This window comes from Musca domestica, unplaced genomic scaffold (assembly GCF_030504385.1).
Source record: "Musca domestica strain aabys unplaced genomic scaffold, Musca_domestica.polishedcontigs.V.1.1 78, whole genome shotgun sequence".
NCBI lineage: Eukaryota > Metazoa > Arthropoda > Insecta > Diptera > Muscidae > Musca > Musca domestica.
In genome coordinates, this window is record NW_026712403.1 from 554,427 (window position 1) to 567,277 (window position 12,851).

At 36.7% G+C, this 12,851-nt stretch overlaps 1 pseudogene; it reads left to right on the top strand.

The window, feature by feature from the left end:
* The window catches only part of LOC131800463 (uncharacterized), a 130,068-nt pseudogene that overhangs the window by 72,842 nt on the left and 44,375 nt on the right, over nucleotides 1-12,851 (top strand).

A 12,851-nucleotide genomic window follows, 5' to 3' on the forward strand; every position in this document is an offset into this window, starting at 1 on the left:
TTGTTGACACCATTCAATTCAATTCAACAAAATAACGAAACGCTGTAACAAATGTCAAATTGTTCTTTTTTTCACTTTTTGTTAACATGCTTTAACAAACATGCATTTGTTTGTTTGTTTTGTAACAATAACTAAAGGAAATTCGACAATCGACACAATCGATAGTGAACACAATGGCGGCGACACTGACGTTGAATAGCCAAGGATTTAGTGAATTTAAGTATTTGGTTTTCGAATTAATTTTTATTGCAAAGGTTTATTGGTTTAGCAGAGGTATGTTTTAGTTAGAAAACGATAGAAATAACTGAGAAAATAGGAGATAATTTCAAATTTTTTTTGGTCTTGAGAGATTTTTCCGAATAAATTAAGGAATAACTAAAGATGTCGAATGGGGAAAAACTGCAGAAACGGTTTTCATTTGTTTTTTTTTTTTTTTCACTGGGCAAGTAACTTTAAAAATCCTTTAAGGTTGAAGGGCGTGAGGATAATTCCACAGGCAAATGGCCTCAATATCAAATTTCAGTTCTGTCCCCAATTTACGCAATACCAAATTTATTAACACTTGCCCCCACAAACCAAAACCATCCTAGACACCAACTGTGACCCAAAATGAGCACCAAAACAGGTACCATTATTAATTTAATGCTAAATTTCAGAATTTTTAATAGTACCATTTAGTACTTTTCGTACAATTATAGTACATATTTCTGTAACATTTTCTATATGTTCAGGTTACACATAAACAGCGACTCAAATATAAAATTTCAGATTTTAAACACTATCTCTTCGCCCAATATCAAATTGTACCATATGTAGTACTATTTAGTACTTTTCGTGCACTTGTAGTACACATTTCCAAAATTTCATATTCGATTCCAAAGCTAAGACCTCTAGCTCTACTGCTTCCTCAAATACAACGCTTACGATATTTAGTATCTTTTAATACTTCTCGTACTGTTCTAATAGGAATGCTCAAAAATCCAGCCCTTCGGAGCAAGAGTGATCCTCACCAAAAATGTCAATATTCTAGCTTTCGTCTGGGCGTTGATGAATTGTAAAGTCACTCATTTGGAATGGGAATCAAGGTTAAGGAATAGAGTAAGAAGGTAGTTTTGGAAGTGTGTACCCATGTATACGAAAATTTGAATTTGAAGGAACGAATGGAGCTGGAATCCTGAAATTTGTAATTCACCTTACTGGCCGAGTGTAGGATTTAGATAGAATTTAAATTTTGGGTGAACCGGTAGAATTGGAATCCTGAAATTTGAGAATAATATTTCTATTGGACTGTACGATACAGGTTGTTATAGAAATTTGTACTTATGTGTACTAAATGGTATCAAATGAGGTACAAATTGGAATTGTGGTGAACCCATAGAGCTAGAATTCTGAAATTTTGAATGAGAGTCACTGCTGAACATCCAATTTTGAAATTTGTTATTAGGGTCCCAGTTGGTGGTAGGTTTGTGATAAAGAGGTGGTTTTAGAAATAGGTACTACAAGTGCACGAAAAGTTCTATATTTGGTACAATTTAGTGTTGGGTGGACATAGGGTGGTATGAAAAAACTGCAACCAACTTCAGACTGCTGTCATTTCTAAGCCACTCGTTCACCAGCTGTTAAAATTATTCCAGTGACAGCTCATTATACTATTAACAAGCGTAGAAAAGCATTTTGGTGATAATTTTCCAGAAAAATGGAATATAAGCGTGATAAGTGTGATTTCTTTATATTGGAGTGGAAAACCATAACTGTCTTTCGGTAGAGCACTCCACCATTTAAATGTGAATAAATCTTTTGTGTCTCCTCCCATCGCTCGTTACCGCGATACTGGTAGCGTAGCCCGATGTCAAGGAAGTGGACGGAAGAAAACAGCAACATTAGCAGAAATGGTTCGACAAGTAAAGAAGCGACTTGATCGAAACCCGCGTCGTAGTGGCCGAAAAATGGCTCGTGAGCAGAAGATATCACAATATTCCATTCGGCAAATATTGAAATGAGCTCGGGGTAAAGACATTGAAATTCCAAAAAGTGCAAGAACTTACACCGCAACTCTGCTTGGCCGAAAGTGGTGAACTGTCGAATTTGGTTTTCTCCGATGAGAAAACATTCGTTGTCCAGCAGTTTGTAAAAAAAAAAAATATTTACTTGTCAAAGAGGTCAGCTAAAAATGTGCACCTCCGGTTGACCCCCAGAACTCAAGCGCTGGTCATGGTAATGGTATGGGCCGCCATAAAATCCGATGATCGCTCTCCACTCGTATTAATCGAATGTGGCATCAGAATAAATGCCGAATATTATCGCGAAAATATTCTGGAGGGTGTATTGAAGCCCTGGGCACGCAAACATTTTAGCCGCAGACAAACAGGACTCAGCACAATTGCACTCAGCACGCGCCACCCAAGAATGGCTGCAAAGTTAGGTTCCTCGCTTCATTTCCAAAGTACAATGGACACCTAAATCTCCGGATACCAATCCGTTGGACTATTGTGCCTGGAGAATTTTGGAAAGTAAGGTTGGCACTAAAAAATACTAAAGTGTCGATCACCTCAAGCAAGCGCTTCGCCAGGAATGGGCCAAAATACCCCAAATCAACATTCGGGCATCGTGTGACGGTTTCATTGGCCGTTTTGGATGAAGGTATAGGTTTTGGATAAAATTTTGATGCTGATGTCTCTGTTGGTATCTGGAATTGACCTATAGAGGTGGTTTTGAAAATGTAGTTGAAAATAGAGTTGCTATTGAAAATGCCAAAAAATGTGTCGGACAGAGATGGAATTCTGAAATTTTGTACCGAGACCACTGTTGGGTCTAGGTTGAAGAGAATGAGGTGGTTTCGGAAATATGTATTATAAGTGTTCCAAAAGAACAAAATGGAATTACTTTTGGTATTGGATGAAGGGATAGGAACAAAATTCTAAAAATTGAAATTCAGATTGGTACGATAGGTACTAAATTTTGTATTGGGTGACGGGATAGGATTGGAATCCTCAAATGTGATACTTAGATCTCTGTTGGTATCTGGAATTGTGATATGAGGTAGTTTTGGAAATATGCACTAGAATACGAAAAGTTCTGGTCATTCCTGTCTGCCACAAGCGAATTTGTTTACCTTTTGCCAATGTGGGTCACATCAATAATAATGCTCTCCGACTGTGATTCTCTTCTCTCTGTTTGCCAACCTCTCTTTGAATAAATATTAAATTTTCTCTCAGTGTTCGATTCAGTCATGCATTAATTTAATCAGTAACACAATCGCTGACAACAAACACTGTTACCAACACTAATCCATGTTTTATACGGTTATTTACAATTCCTCATGTGGAAATATTGGATGTGTTCTAGTCTTTCATTCATTCAGTTCTCCCCTCACCCACTCCAATAAACTACATCTAGCCGAACTACCCACTAATGCATATTTATTCGCATATTTACAGTTCCTCATGTGGAAATACTGGATGAACGTGGCTCCTCAACACCAGAGAAGTATTACAAAGCCGGCAGTACCATTGAACTTCAGTGTTTCATATCGAAAATACCACAGCCAACATCGTACATAACATGGCGGCACAATACACGTCTGCTAAACTATAATACCAGTCGCGGTGGTATTAGGTGAGTATTTCATAGCATGTTTTTTTTCTGGGGGGGGGTGGTTCGAAAACCGAAATCAACGTTGCCGCCATCCAACCAACTCCCAACCACCATATTTTTGTGACAACATCTTGTGTGGAGTATTTTACATCATCAATTCGTGCAAATGTCATGACACGGCACCTACATAACACATTAGCCCCGATGTAGATCCTACTTAGCAAAAACCAGCAAACACACGCACACACACACGCACACTGCTGGTGTTGTGAAAAGAGAGCTGTGAATGAGCGCGTGCACAATGCCACAAAATCCAATTACAAAGACTTCCGAACACACACAACACTAATATACAAAAATTCACACTCATACACACGCACACACACGCTTACAGGATGACTAAAATTTTAAATGGATTTTCTTAACAAGTGGCAATGTGAGGGTATTCCCCGCCGGCACCTCCATTTTTACAAAACCGACCGGCTAAACAGTCAGAGTCCCGCTCAGAAGTGCCAAGAAATTATTAACTCAGCGTCTTTCTCTCGCTGCTGCTCTAAGGCTCACTGGCACTTAAAGGAGCAACAAATTTTTACTGGCATCCTGTCAAAATAGCAAATTAAGTTTTAAATTGAAAATAACTTAATCTCAGCAATAGCAACTCCAGCAGCTATAGCGGCAGTAGCGGCAATATTTTCGAATACAATCACACATACACACACATACTGACACATGAATTTATGTAGCCGGGTTTTATGCGTTTATGTTGCAGGGATAACACTGTATGAGGTTTCACACGATTGGTGTACAACCCATTGCAGTCGGATACAAAATATTTTTATACATGAAGTGAATCTGAACAAGTAAAAAAGCTGTAAGTTCGTCCAAGCCGACCTTTCAATACCCTCCACCATTCGGAACGAATTTGGCTATTTTCAAAAAAATAAAATCCGTTAAAAATTCTGTTAAAATCTTAATATGAGGGTCTATACGACGACGTGGACCCGTTTTACATAAGTCATTACAATATTCAAATTCGAAACTTGACATTAACGGTGAATAATGTATCTAAAATCAGAAAAATACCGAATATCGGGAGGTACCGCTATATGGAGGCTATACGAAGACTTGCATCTGCAAAGACAATTTTCCGTCATAGGCTGTAGTATCCATTACGAACTTCAAATACCAAATTTGAAACGATTACGGTGAATAATGTCGCTAAAATCATCAAAGTACCGAATATAGGGAGGTACCGTTATATGAGGGCTATACGATAACGTGGACCTGCAAAGACAATTTTCTGTCTTAGGCTGTAGTATTCATTACGAACTTCAAACACCGTATTTGAAACAATTCCGGTGAATAAAGACGCTTAAATAACCAAAATACCGAAAAAGGGAGGTACCGTTATATGGTGGCTATACCAAAACTTGGGCCCAAATGACCCATTTTCAATGCCAAAAGTCCTGCAGACACAATACACATTAGGGTAAAATTTTATCAAATTACTTCATTTCGTTCGGAAGCTAGAGTGATTTCCACAGACGGACAGACGGACGGACATCTCTAAATCGACATAGAATTTTATGCTGATCAAGAATGCATATACTTAGTGGGGTCTAAAATCTATATTTCGAGGGGTTACAAACGGAATGACAAACTTAATATACCCTCCATACTATAGTGGAGGGTATAAAAATGGACAAAAATGCAAAATTGAAAACTATATATATGAGGACTACATCCAAATCAGATACAGGCTACTACCTAGTCACAAATCGAATTTTTTTTCTAAATTTTGACAGAGATCGACTAAAAAATTTGTGAGTGATTTTAAAATGGGAGATTTATGGGTACTATATCCAAATATGAACCGAATTTTGTCACAATATACACAGAACACCAAAAAATCTGGAATTTGAAAGAGACCATACCACAGCTGTGCAAGTTACACTGTGAAACAATTTTCGGGTCATTGTCTGGAGGGTAGGAAATTCCAAAAGAGTCTTGGGTTCCCATTGTAAACTTTGAAGAATTTGCTGTCATTACCCAATACGATTATCTCCACTTAAAACTTCTCAATCCAGAGAATATTACCTGGGAAGTGGACTTGGAGGTGCCGTTATGTGGGTACTATACCAAAATATGTACCTACAGGGTGAGATGAAAAAACTGCAACCAACTTCAGACTGCTGTAATTTCTAAGCCACTCGTGCAACAGCTGTTAAATTTATTCCAGTGACAGCTCATTGTATTGCTTACAAGCGTACAAAAGCATTTTGGTGAGAATTTTCCAAAAATTTCCATTCGTGATGGAATTCAAGCGTGATAGTGTGATTTCTTTATATTTAGCTGGAAAAGTGGCTATCGTTAGAGAACTCCAGCATTTATATGTGAATAAATCTTTTGTGTCTCGTACCATCCCTCGCTACCGTGATACTGGTAGCGTAGCCCGAAGTCAAGGAAGTGGATGGAAGAAAACAGCAACATCAGCCGAAATGGTTCGAAAAGTAAAGAAGCGACTTGATCTAAACCGAAACCCGCGTCGCAATGGCCGAGAAATGTCTCGTGAGCTGAACATATCGCAATATTCCATTCGGCAAATGTTGAAAAATGAGCTCGGGGTAAAGACATTGAAATTCTAAAAAGTGCAATAACTGACACCGCAACAGAAAGAAAATAGACTCAAAAGAGCTCAAGAGTTGTTTCGCTTGGCCGAAAGTGGTGATCTGCCGAATTTGGTTTTCTCCTAAATAAACAAAATGATCGTGTTTACTTGCCAAAGAGGTCAGCTGAAAATATACACCTTCGGTTGGACACCAGAACTCAAGCGTAGGTCATGATGATGGTCTGGGCCGCTAAACAGCCGATGGTCGCTCTCCCCTCGTATTAATCGTGCGTGGCTTCAGAATAAATATTATCGCGAAAATATTCTGAAGGGTATGTAAAAGCCTTGGACACGCAAACATTTTGGACATTCCAACAGGACTCAGCACGCGCCACACAAGAATTGTTGCAAAATTAGGTTCCTCGCTTCCTCCTCAATCACGATTAAAAAAAGTGAAACTTATGGCGTTTGACTTTGTTGCGGGTTTTCCTATCCTGTATAGGAGGTATAGCTATATCTGAAGCGACTTTCTTCAAATTTGAAGTACTTGCCCCTAGGCTGAATTCGATCGAATGTACCGGATATTGCTCATGTGGCTCACAATAAAATTGAAATCGGACAGAGATATACTTGGGAGATATATTCAAATCTAAACCGATCCTGATAAAAGTGGGGAGAGGTATCTCTGGGCTATTTATGACACCTGCGTATGAGATGGAATAAAACGCCATATCGGATGAAACATATGTATGGGATCTACCAACATAGGCAGGGGTAGACCTAGTCCACGTTAAGCATTTAGATTCGATCGAACAGTTCGTGTTAGGCTTTCGTAGTACAATTTGTTTGGTTTAATAAAATGTATTAATCAAAACTTCATGTAGACTTCCCAGGTTCTATAGATTATTCCAGTTTTACCTTCTTCAGAAAGAATAATAGAAAACCGCTTAACTTTTACACCAAAAAGCCTTAAAAAATTTTTATTTTGAAGTTTACCGAGGTTCAAAACTATTTCAACGACTCCATATGAAAATCCTAGAAACCAACAGTATCAAATTTCAGAGCTTCAGATCTATCTACAATCTCTCCATCCTAGACACCAACAGTGATCCAAAATTAGTATCATTAGTACCATTTAGTATATTTTTTACAATTATAGTAAGCCTTTGCAATACCACAACCAAGTACCAACAGAGTTTCAATATCAAATTTCAGGATTCCAGCTCTATTCTTTCAACCAATATCAAATTTAAGACCATTTAGTACTTTTAGTATAAGTATAGTACACATTTCCAAAACTACCTCCATATCTCGATTCTAGATACCAGGAGTAATTTAAAAATCAAATTTCAAGATTTAAGCCCTATTCATTAACCGAAATTAAGTACTTTTCATACAATTATTGCACACATATCCGAAACCACTTCCATATGTCCCGGTTATACATGAACAGCGACCCTAATACAACAGATTTTTTTGAAACAATTCCGATGAATATTGTCGCTCAAATCATCAAAATACCGAAAAAAGGAAGGTACCATTATATTGGGGCTATACCAAAACGTAGACCTACAATACCAAAAGTCCTACATACGTAATACACATTTGAGTAAAATTTTATCAACCTTCGGAAGCTGGAGTGATTTCCACAACATCGCTAAATCGACATAGAATTCTATGCTGATCAAGGATATAAAACTTTGTGGGGTCTAAAATGTATATTTCGAGGTGTTACAAACGGAATGACAAACTTAATATACCCTCCATACTATGGTGGAGGGTATAAAAAATACTGTGCAGTTATAACTTATGGCTAGCACCTTCAACACCCCAATATCTAGAGTCTGGTATTATGTGAGCAATATTCTGGAACCTGGGCCAAAATATCAAATTTTCATCTAATCAAAATCAACAGGTCCCGCGATATGAAGCTTATCAAGCTATCTAATTATAACAAAATCTTTGGAAATTGCTGGCCGATATGTTAAATATATCGAAAAAATACTGCTATATAGGATCTACACCAAACAGTAAACCTCCATTGGAAATTGGAATTTTCTGCAGGAAGAGACATCCAAAAGTTTTAAAATACTTCGAGTGGAGCCATCCTTCGAAGGTTGGGGGATGTAAAAAAACTTTTAAAGGTTCAAACGGTCCGAATAAGTGAAAATATTAGTCGCCTTATAACTTTTGACTCTCTGAAAGAATCTACCAAATAATACCTGAATCCATCCTTACAATAACTGGATTCCCCTTTTCATACCACAAGGTAGTCAGGATATTACGTCTTTGTGCATTTGTTTGTAACAGGCAAAAGGAAACGAGATAGACCCATAGTTCCTTTTATGATCGGCATAGAATCACTTTCTGAGTTGATTTATGCATATCAGTCCGTCTGTCCGTCCGTCCGTCTGTCCGTCCTTCTGTCCATGTAATCTTGTGAACAAAAAGCAGGTCGCATTTATTATCCGATTGAGATGAAATTTTCCAAACAACATTTGTTTGGCCCTATTGAAATTGGAGATAATCCGTCAAAATTTGGATATAGCTCCCATATATATCTTAGTCCGATTTGCTTTTTATTGTGCACCAAACGTGTGATATCAGCCCGAATATTATGGAATTTTGCATATACAACCAAATTAGGCATGAAAATAAGTATGCCAAATTTGATCGAAATCGGTTCAGATATAACTATAGCTCCCATATATATTGTTCATCCGATTTGTTATTTTTGTCCTACGCAGCCGAAATATGCACTCTGTAACAACAATGTTTGGGGAAATATATCAAATGCAGCTCAGAAATGCCTTTGCTAAATTTTATCGAAGATCGGTTCAGATTTGGGTGTAGCTTCCATATATAACTTCGTCCTATTTACCTTTTATTGTGCACCAAACGTCTAATATTTGCCCAAATGGGATGGAATTTGGCACATACGACCGAATTGAGTATAGAATGTAGTATGCCAAATTTGAAGATCGGTTTAGATATAGCTATAGCTCCCATATATATTGTTCATCCGATTTTTTGTATTTGTTACCCACAGCCGTAATATGCACTCCGTAACAACGATATTCAGGGAAATATTTCAAATACAGCTCAGAAATATCTTTGCCAAATTTTATTGAGATCGGTTCAGATTTGAATATAGCTCCCATATATACCTTTATCTGATTTCAAATTAATTTTTCACCAAATGAGCAATACAAGTCCGAATTTAAAAGATACAAATGCTCCGGCATATTTAGTCCTTTGAATTTTAAATTATAATTATAATCATAGGGTGTACGATTGAATTCTCCCATAAAAACTTTTAATTGTTATGTGGAGCTCAACTAAATTAGAAAAGTGGTGTAGGGTATCATAAAATCGGCCGCGCCCGTCTTTAGGACTTTCTTTACTGGTTTAAACTCACGATGTCAAATATGTATGTCGTGTAGCTTTACAACATGCCATCACCAATTATGCTGCTGCATATGTGTCAATTGCCACACATGCACACCTACCCACTCGCACACACACACTTATGCCGGCACTGGTTTCCCAACATACCAAAAATACAATACAGCTTGAGAATAATATTATGAAAATAGTTTATCATAAGAACTTTTCAACAATGCTTGAGAAACACTTTTTTGCACAAACTTTTCTCAAATCTGTCCTTTGTTGACAAATTTGTTTTGATTTTTTTGTGAAAATTGTCAACAAAAAATTATTTTCTTTGGTTAAAATCAAAATCACGCGAATTTAGGACCCATTTCCGGACGAAGCTCTAAGGTAATGATGAATAATAAATCTGGGAATCTGTGGTATAAATTATTTCAATCTCATTTCAGAATGGAGGCGTCAAAAAGTTGCAGGAATTCAACAGAAGTGAAGAATAAGTGGAGGAGATACAGAAGCTCAAATAAGGGGAAAGAAAGCATCTAGGTATCAAGGCAACAGGATGCAGTGACAGCTGGGATGGCAATCAATGAATGAAATGTGTAAAATAATTAAAAAATGAATAAATAAATATTTTTTACCATTGAAAAAATAAGCTTTATAAAATATTACTTTCGTAAGCTTATTCTGCAATTACAAGAATAAGCTTATGAATAAGGGTTCCTTTTCGATTATTCTATAATTGTTAAACAAACATTTCTCAATACATTCTCAAGATTTTCTCAAGCTTTAGGCTTATGTTTGTAAGCTTATTAAAATATTATTCTCAAGTCAATTTGGTATGTTGGGTTTCCTCCAAAATTTGTTAGATTGAAACGAAAACATGTTGAAAATTGCTAATACTACTGCTAAACCCGATTCAAGTACGTTTCATGCTCTAATCGTGTTATTGGGTAAGAGAGTGAGTGAGCGAGTGGTGTTCTCTTTAGTATGTGTGCGTGTGTGTGTGGCATTAACATGAAACAACATTCAAGCAGTGGATTTGAAAACGTTAGGCATGGCTTGTTTCTATTTGGGTACGGGGGTTGGGTGGGGGATGGATATGTATGCAAATGATGTTCGTAAAAATTGAATGTTCCAAAACAAATTTTGTTTCTACCGTTAAGTGGTTTACAAAGTGTTAATGGGATTTCTCTTTTTTGTTGTTGTTGTTGCTGCTACCTCTGTGCGCCGCAAAAACAAAACGTGGAGAGCGCTCGCATTAAATTAGTATTGGAATATTTATATTGTACGCGCTTAAATCGCTAAGGCAATAAACGGAGTGCGATTAAGAATTTAAATAATAAACCTGTGCAAACGTCAAATATAAATATAAATAAATTCAAATAACTTTGCTGTGGCAACAATACGAATGTACTCGTGCGTATGTAGTTGTCAATTCACACATATTATCATAATCGCCATTCTATTGTTGATGTGGTGGTATGTGGGAAATAAGTTTCAAGTGGAATAGTTATTTTGAATTTAAATGAGAAATGAGCAGCGAAAAAACACCCTATTCACTGTAACGTAATAAAGGGTATTAAAAAAATCTTGATAAAAAAAATATTTTCTTTTCAATACTCAGGCACTTTCGTTTCTATGTTTGATCTAGATTGGAATATATATAATCACATAGCGAAACACGAGGTGTGGAAGCAATGATATTTTAGTAATATGAATCAAACCTAAATAAAAAATTCCACATTGGTCCAGATTTTAGTCCCTTGTTATGGTATTGCTCCATTGTTTTTCCTCCCTACAATGAGCGGGTAAAAAAATATATTTCTAGATTTCAACTTTATTTAAAAAACCAGTAAAGAAGGTCTTAAAGTCGGGCGGGGCCGACTTTATGATACCCTACACCACTTTGCTAATTTAGTAGAGCTCCACATAACAATTAAAAGTTTTTATGGGAGAATTCAATCATACACGCTATGACTATAATTACAACTAAAAGTTCAAAGGACTAAATATGCCGAAGCATTTGTATCTTTTAAATTCAGACTTGTTTTGCCCATTTGGTGCAAAATTAATTTGAAATCAGATAAAGATATATATGGGAGCAATATCAAAATCTTAACCGATCTCAATAAAATTTGGCAAAGATATTTCTGAGCTGTATTTCATATATTTCCCTGAATATCGTTGTTACGGAGTGTATATTACGGCTGTGGGTAACAAATGTAACAAATCGGATGAACAATATATATGTGAACTATAGCTATATCTGAACCGATCTTCACCAAATTTGGAATACTACCTTATAGACTAAATTCGGTCGTTTGTGCCAAATTCCATCCCATTTGGGCAATATAAGACGTTTGGTGCACAATAAAAAGCAAATCGGACGAAGATATATATGGGAGCTATATCTAAATTTTTACCTATTATCTCCAATTTCAATAGGGTTCGTCCTTGGGCCAAACAAATGCTGTTTGGAAAATTTCATCTCAATCGGATAATAAATGTGACCTGCATTTTGTTCACAAGAATACATGGACAGACGGACGGACTGGCATGCATAAATCAACTCAGAAAGTGATTCTATAGAGATCCTCAAAAGTAACTTTGGATCTATTTCGCTTGCTTCTCAATGTTGCAAACAAATTCACAAACGCATAATGACCTGACCTCCTTGTGGTGTAGGGCCGTATCAAATGATATATACCCTCTCCAGTCATATGGGTGAGTTTATAAAAAATTAACGATGTTCCAAACATGGACGATATTGGGTGCTTTTTTCGAGAGTCATAGTGTGGTCCCAATCATATGAACAGAGTGACGGCAGGATAAGGCCCGACCGTTTTCAAATCTCTAGAAATAGATTTTGTGGAGACCTGTGGACCTTTTTTTCGTTGAGACACATTTTGGCAGTATTAAATAGTATATACCCTCTGCAACAATAGTGAAAGTTTAGTTTGCTATGATTAACTGTTTTTCAAAATTTTGTTGTTGCAAAATGGTCAGGCTTACTCCCATTATTGCTTACGACCTCGTCACTTGGGTAAATAAAGTTTTTTGTCATGGAAGTTATTTTTAAAATAACTTCTGGGGAGAATATCTCAGATATAAAACAAGGGAACTGTTGCGGATTCGTGGCTCTTTCCGAAACCAGGGAATATCTGCCTTACCCACTGGTAAACATTACCATCGTTCTCCAATAATAAACAGACGTTGTTTTTATAAAAAAGTGATTAGGCCTGACCATCTTTATCTATGA